The sequence below is a fragment of the Ovis canadensis genome, chromosome 23 (assembly GCF_042477335.2).
Source record: "Ovis canadensis isolate MfBH-ARS-UI-01 breed Bighorn chromosome 23, ARS-UI_OviCan_v2, whole genome shotgun sequence".
NCBI lineage: Eukaryota > Metazoa > Chordata > Mammalia > Artiodactyla > Bovidae > Ovis > Ovis canadensis.
The window spans coordinates 67,020,768-67,029,125 of record NC_091267.1 but is presented as its reverse complement, the minus strand read 5'-3'; the positions used below and the strand labels follow the sequence as shown (position 1 = coordinate 67,029,125).

Below are 8,358 nucleotides of genomic sequence, written 5' to 3'. Positions count from 1 at the left end.
CACCCTGGGGAAGGGGAGAGAGCCTCTGTGAAGTGCCAGAGGGAATGGCATCCAGAGCTCACGATGGTTCCAGAATATTCTTGTTTCTTGCTCCCAGCAGCCAAAGTAGAAAATGTGATATTTCACAGGGCCTTCGATAGAATTCCAGGAAGGGTCAGTGCTGGGAGAAAATGAACTCCAGACTAAATGCAGTTCTGATTATCACAAAGCTTAAAAGTAAGGCACAAAAGCATCAGATTCTTCCCAAGTAACTTAATTATGTCTGAGAGAAAATTTCAGGAATATATATAGAGGGACTTTCCTGGTGGCCCTGTGGTTAAGAATCCACCCTCCACCGCAAGGTACGTAGGTTCAGTCCTTGTTTGGGAAACTAAGATCCCACATGCCTTGGGGCAATTAAGCCGATGTACCACAGCTACTGGACCATGCTCAACAACCAGGCAGTCTGTGTTATAGCAGAAGATTACGCATGATGCAACGAGAAATCCGCCATGCCACAGCTAAGACCCGATACAGTCAAATAATTTAAAATATATATACATAGGACTAGAGAAGTACCTGGTGTCAAATAAGGTAATATATACTGTGTCCAGCATCCAATCAAAAGGTTTTAGGCATATACAGAAGTAGAGAAATATAGCCCACAATGAAGAGAAAAATCAGTCCAGTGAAACTAACTCAGCAATGATTCGTGATAGAATCAGTAGGCAGGGGCATTAAAAGCTATTAACATAGTACTCCAAATGTTCAGGAAACTAAAGGAAATATGGACTGTGAAGTAGAGACATGGAAGGTTGAAAAAGACCAAAATAAAACTTCTAGAGAGAAAAGCTTCAGTGTTTGAGATTAAAAACACTCACATGTATGAAAAACCTATAGCTACTATTGTATTTAATGGGGAAAGACCTGATGTCTCCTCTCAAAGGTCCATTTAGGCAAAGCTATGGTTTTTCCAGTGGTCATGTATGGATGCGAGAGTTGGACTATAAAGAAAACTGAGCGCCTAAGAATTGATGCTTTTGAACTGTGGTGTTGGAGGAGAATCTTGAGAGTCCCTTGGATTGCAAGGAGATCCAACCAGTCCATCCTAAAGGAGATCAGTCCTGAATATTCACTGGAAGGACTGATGCTGAAACTCCAATACTTTGGCCACCTGATGCGAAGAACAGACTCATTTGAAAAGATCCTGATGCTGGGAAAGATTGAAAGCAGGAGGAAAAGGGGACAAGAGAAGATGAGATGGTTGGATGGCATCACTGACCCAATGGACATGAGTTAGAGTAAGCTCCGGGAGTTGGTGATGGACAGGGAGGCCTGGCGTGCTGCAGTCCATGGGGCTGCAAAGAGTCGGACACGACAGAGCGGCTGAACCGAATCATACTTGTTAGAAACAAGGCAAAGATGGCCGCGCTCATCACTGACATTCACTGCTGTGCTGGAGGCTCTAGCCAGTGTAATAATAAAAAGCAAAGAAATTAAATGAAAGGGATTCTGTTTGGAAAGAAGGAAGTGAAACTATTTGCAGATGACAGTGATTAAGTGGAAAGCCCTTTGGAATCATCAAAGTTTCTAGAACTGAGTTTAGTCAAATTTGTGGGATACATAACCAGTATGAAAATAATTGTTCTTTATATTGACGACTAAGAATGGGAATCACGATGTTGTACTCTTGAAACTAATATAATGTTTAATGTCAATTATATCAATAAAAATTGTCATAGTAATGTAAAAGGGAAATTGATCTTAAAAGAGCAGTACTATTTATAGTATCAAAAATATGAAGTACTTGGGGATAAATTTGACAAAATGTTTAAGACTTGTGCACTGAAAACTAAAAAAAACATTCCTGAGTGAAATTAAAGATGATCTAAAATAAATGGAGAGATAAACCATATTCATGGACTGGAAAATGCAACTGAGTTTTTAAGGTGCTGATTCTTTCTAAATTCATCACAGATTTAGTGCAGTCCCAATCAACATATCAACAGACACTTCAAAAACTAGACAAGGTAACTCTTAAATTCTTGTGAAAATCAAAGAATGTAGACTAGCCAAGATAACTTTGCAGAATAAAAAGAACAAAGATTGAGGATTTAAATGACCTAACTGAAAAGCAGTGTGGTCTAGGTATCAAGAAAGGAATAAAAGAGTGAGACAGTAGAAGGAGTGGAAATAGACCCACACATAGATGGTCAGTTTTTAGCAACAGTGCAAAAGCAATTCAGTGGAGAAAAGGCGTTTTCAACAAATTTGATACTCATAAGTAAAAACTGAACTCACAAACTCTAAATGCATCACAGATTAAAAGTAAAACCTGAAACTGTAAAATGACTAGAAGAAGCTGTAGGGGAAAAAACTTTTGCAACTTCAAGGATAAGGAAAGACTTCCTAGATAGGACACTGAAAGCACATTTCTTAAGAGAAAAAGTTGGTAAATTAGGTTTCATCAAAATTTAGAACTTCTACTATTTGAAAGACACTTTTAAGAGAAAACAACAAAAAAACATGTCATAGACTGACAAAAATATGTAGTAAATTACATGTCTGATGGAGGAATCGTATCTTTAATAGATAAGGAACTTTCAAAACTTAAAACAACCATCTAATTAAAGAAATAGATAAAAGATTTGAATAGCTGCTCCACCAAAGAAGATATGGATGGCAGTAAAGTGCAACAAGAGAAATGAAATGAAAACCACATTGAACTACCACCAAACAACTATAAAAATGTCAAAACTTAAAAAGGTTGACAATACCATATATTTTTAAGGATGTAGGTCAACTGGAAATCTTATACATTGCTGGTAGAAATAAAAAATGGTACAACCACTTTGGAAAAAGTTTTAGAATTTTAAAAAGTTAAACACATGTCTACCCTATGACCCAGATACTTTATTCTAGATATTTCTCCAAGGGTAATGAAAGCATGGGTCTCTACAGAGAGTTGTTGATGGATATGGATGTTCACAACAGCTTAATTTGTAACATCTTCAGATAGAAAACAAGCCAAGTGTCCATCAACAGATGAGTAGATAAGCACCTCATGGTGTATCTGAACAATGAAAGACTATTCTGCAATAGAAAGGAGTGAAAGTATTGATAGAAACAACAACAAAATAATTATGCTGAGTGATGTAATATAGGCCAAAAAAGTACCTGCCATAGGACTCCACTGATACAAAATTCTGATAATTAATCTAAAGTGGTAGAAAATAGGTCAGTGCCTGGTTGGGAGAGCAGGAGGATTGAGAGGAAGAAATTACCATCAGACCTAAGAGAACATTTGGGTGTGATGGAAGTGTTCATTATCTTGACTGTGGTGATAATTCCAGGGGTATATACCTATGGTAAAACTTACCAAACTGTACATTTTAAACACAGGCATTGGATTGTGTGTCAATTATGTTTCAATAAACCTGTTAAAATAATGTGATAAAAATGATAACCTGGGAGCTGTGCTAAAACATTTGTTGGAGAGAGAAAGTATGTGAGACTAGAGAGAAATAAAGACTGGCCATTAGCTGATAACAGCTAAGGAATGGGCACGTGGGGCTTCGTTATCCTATTCTGTCCTATTTAGTATTTGAAGTTTCCCATAATGAAATATGCAAACTGTTGTAATTAATGCCTTGTCCATAATGCATTTGTGCCTTTTTACAAGTATTTTATCTGGAATAGGGATCAAAAGTGGAATTGGATGTATGATTTTGGATACACTATTTTCATGAGAACAGTCAGCTTGTGTTCTAGTTTCTTTTGTATTTCTTTTAAGAAGAAGGGAATGTGACCTTTTGTGATTTTTTTTTGTTGTTGTTTTTGAGTCTTAGTTGGAATAGAGATAAGATTCAAGGAAATTTGATGCTGAAAAGCTATGGCAGCTCACATTAATGACCTTAAATATCTGAAATTAGCTAAAACGAATAAAAGCGCATTCTGAAGCTTTTTACTCTTGTCAGAAGTCTTTATGCAGGCATCTTTGGAAAGCAGAATTTGTCTTTTGTTCACTGTATGTCCATTTCTGTTCTTAAAAATGCTACTTTCTATTTGGAAAAGTTGGTTATTCAGGTTTTAATAGTATTTGATTGTGTGTCCAGATAGTATCTAACATTTATTGCACACTTTGTATTCAAGCTCTTGACATGGATATATTTGATCTGTGAAGATTTTGCTATATACTGTTGTTACTCTAGTTACAATGGAATAAACTAAGGCCCCTAGAATTTAACTAACTTGAGCAAAGTTGTGTGGGTCGGAAGTCAGAGCTGGAATGCAATCCGGGCATCTGGCTGCAAAGTCCATGGTCTTTACTGTGTTTAACTTCCTCAGTACTTATTTCCCAGGGAGTAAAACCAAGCATACAAAACTTGGGAATTCCCTCTTGTTGCTTGGTTACTGTGTATAATATACATAGATAGTATAGTTTTCCTGGCTAAACATTTTTTTTCTCTCTACAGAGTTTTACACACAGCAAACATTACTAAGGAAATAGTTTCTTTTCTGTTGTTTGATGATGGTGAAATGAAATGGTACTCACTTTGGGTCCAGATTTTTGTCTAAACAGTTGTGTTTATCAAGGTAATGCCTTTGTATGACTTAGGAAGAGCTGAATTAGGGAAAGGCACCATCTCAGGGTGGATGACCCCCGATGAGCCCCATGACTTTCCGTCTTTGTGGGATTTTTGTCCTGGAGAGAATGGCAGAGAAACAGCCTTTTGCTGGAACACAGCCCTTGGGTAGGACAATACATTGGCCTGTGACTGCTGCCTGGATTTCAGTCTTTGCCGACCCTCCTGGCTTGGGGTTTTGTGCAGTGTAGAAATTGCTCAGGACTTCCCAGATGGTGCTAGTGGTAAAGAATCTGCCTGCCAGTGCAGGAGACACAAGAGAGGAGAGTTCAGCCCCTGGGTGGGGAAGATCCCCCAGAGGAGGGCATAGCAACCCACTGTAGTATTCTTGCCTGGAGAATCCCATAAATGGAGGAGCCTGGCAGGCTACACTCCATAGCATCACAAAGAGCTGGACAAAGCTGAAGCGACTTAGCACTCATGCACGCAACCCATGATGGAGTTGTACTCAGTGGTCTTGGAAGGCACTGAACCAACATATGGCCACACAGTTAAAAAGGAAAAAAAAAAAGTCCATCAATCTGACATTATTCTAAAGAAAATTCCCATCCAGTTAGCATAGGGTTAGGATTAAAGTTAGGGAGTTGTAACACTTTCTAATTGATTCAGAACATAAATTCACAATTTATCTTGCATTCATTCCCTCGTCTAGCCTGAAATGTTCAGCCGTAAACTGTAGACATTAAGGAGTTCGATGTTTCCTTAACCTCTCCCCACCCTTCCCCCACCCAGGGGGATTCCTCTGTGTTTCATGAGCTAGTTCACCATTGAGCCGTTAGGACTGGCGTGCTCCTGGTGGGATCTGCCTGCCTGCTTTCACCTGCCTGTACTGCAAAACCCTCGAAGGCATATTTATGTTTAAAACCTCTTTATACATCTTGATGACACCTAGCAGAGTGCCTTACAAATAACATTCAGATGAGCATTAAATTATATTACACTCTTCTTTTTCTCAAAATTTGAAAAGTTATAATGGAAGAGTAATTTTTTTTTTTTTGCCCTTCTCTAGAAAAATGACTTATTTGGTTAAAATTTCTAATTAGTTGCCTTTTTTTTTTTTTTTTTTGGTCCTGTTTTACTGTTTCTTCCTTGTGGAGTGTTTATTTATAGACAGCTATCCTCACATTTTCCCTCATGTCTCTTCCACATAAATACATATGTGTTATATATTCCCCAGTTTCTATTTACAAGTTCCTTCATTCAAAACTTTGATGTTAATATTGGAACTGGTCAGCCAGTGATGCTGCCATTTTATGAGAATATCATCTGCCCCAGGGAAGCCCGCTGGGTCAGATGACCGCTCCCTGCAGCCATTGCACTTTCTTTGATTAATTTGGTGTCATATAAAGTGACTTAGAGATTTCAGCCAGGTGACCGTGGAGGCTGCTGGGGCACATCGTTTCCCTGTCCTCTCGGTTCCCTGCGGCCGAAAGGCCTTCTAGGATCCAGGGATCTGGCCTAGGCTTCCGCCGTGCCCCGCGGGGGTGGGATGGCCGCGGAAGAAGAGGATGAGGTGGAATGGGTGGTGGAGGGCATCGCGGGGTTCCTGCAGGGCCCGGACTGGTCCATCCCCATCTTGGACATCGTGGAGCAGAAATGTGAAGTTTTTGATGATGAAGAAGAGAGCAAATTGACTTACACCGAGATACATCAGGAATACAAAGAACTAGTTGAAAAGCTGCCTTAAAGAAATTGGAATTAATGAAGATCAGTTTCAAGAAGCATGTACTCCTCTTGCAAAGACTTGTACATCACAGGTGTATTACCTAATGTGGTCAGTGACCTTGAACAGGAAGAGATGAAAATCCTGAAAGAAGTTCTTAGAAAATCAAAAGAGGAGTATGACCAGGAGGAAGAAAGGAAGAGAAAAAAGCAGTTATCAGAGGCCAAAACAGAAGAGCCTCCGATGCAGGCCAAAGAAACGGCAAAAATGAATAATTCCCAAGGGGATGGTGAACATTTTGCACACGCAGCATCAGAAGTTAAAGTGCATTTTGCTAATCAATCAGTCCAACCTTTGACAAGAAAGCTGGAAATGTTACCTGAAACTTCTTGCCTCCCACAAAAAGGCCTGAAGATTCCTGGCTTCGAACATGCAAGCATGGAGGGACCAATAGCAACTTTATCAACACTTCGAACAGAAGCGCTCCGCCAGCGGGAACACTATCTAAAACAGAAGAGAGATAAGTTGATGTCCATGAGGAAGGACATGAAGACTAAGCAGAATCAAACTTCGGAGCAGAAAGGAAAACCTGCTGGGGAGGTGGAGGAAATGACAGACAGACCAGAAATGACAGCAGAGGAGAAACAAACATTACTAAAGAGGAGCCTGCTTGCAGAGAAACTTAAAGAAGAACGTTTTAATAAGTAAATTTAAGAACAATTTAGCAAGCAGTTCAAAATTTCTTAAAAATAAATTATTGAATCCTTAAAAAACAACAAAGAAAACAAAGAGACTTAGATAATACAGGATGATTTAGGCAAAGTCGCCAAAGGTGAATACAGTCATTTCTTCACTTTTAGGAGGCAGTTTTGTCACCTTGCTGTTACTTTTTTCCTCCCACTGTGAGGTTTAGGTATTCAGCTAGGTTGTAATAAAGTATCCAAATCTGAGGTTTCCCAAATATATCAAGTAGAAAAGGATTTTTTTGAAAATCATCTCTATTAGAATATAGTATATGTGTTAGTTTCTGCTGTACAGCAAAATGAATCAGTTATACATAGATCCACCTTGTTTTTAGTATTTTCTTTTTTTTTATTGGCGTATAATTGCTTTACCATGCTGTGTTAGTTTCTGTTAGACAGTGAATAAATCAGCCATATGCATACATATAGCCCTTCCCTTTTGCATCTCCCACCCCCATCCCACCCATCTAGGTTGGCACAGAGTGCTGAGCTGAGCTTCCAGTGCTGGGGGAGGGACCTATCCACTTTTTTTTCCTTGATTCAGTAGGTTTTTACTGGTATTTCTCTGTAAACTCCCTAACTCTTAACAGAGTATCGCTAGGATTCCGTAGCCCACGCTTCTTGAGAAGGATTTTCAGATAAAACTCAAAGCTCTTTTCTGCCATAGTGCCGCCTCTTCCCCAGATTTTCCATTTCAGCAAGGGGCCCGTTTTCCATTTTGAACAGAGCTTCTGTTTGTCAAGGATTTCCCTGGTGGCTCAGATGGTAAAGTGTCTGCCTACAGTGCGGGAGACCGGGGTTCAGTCCCTGGGTCAGGAAGATCCTCTGGAGAAGGAAATGGCAACCCAGTCCTGAACTCTTGCCTGGAAAATCCCATGGACGGAGGAGCATGGTACACTACAGTCCGTGGGGTCCCGAAGAGTCAGACTCGGACTTCGCTTTCACTTTCTGTTTGCCAGTGCAGCCTCTTACTCGGATCACTTTAGGGTCGGCCTTGTCTACATTATTATCTTCTTTCTCCTTTCCACCCTTTCCCAGTGTAGCAATGTGTTGATTTGCAAGCAGAAAACCACACAGATACACCCGTTCACCCTTCTCTTTATTTTACGCCTTTGAGGAAATGCATTTTTATGTTTTTTTCTGTTGACGATTTTATATGTCTCTATGTGGCAGGAGGTTAACTGGAGACATGAATGGTGAAAGGAGAAGAAAGCAGAGATTAGCAAAGTTTGTTACACGTGGAGGACGTGGCCACAGAGCTGGTGGTTCTCATCCTCAAGTGTGCCCTTTGGAGCTCCCCACCTCTGATATGTATGAAACAAATACC

The 8,358-nt window shown here is 39.7% G+C and overlaps 1 pseudogene; it reads left to right on the top strand.

Moving 5' to 3' along the window:
• The first annotated feature begins 6,114 nt into the window (after positions 1-6,114).
• Positions 6,115-6,996, top strand: LOC138428197 (cilia- and flagella-associated protein 36 pseudogene; annotated as a pseudogene).
• Positions 6,997-8,358: the final 1,362 nt, after the last annotated feature.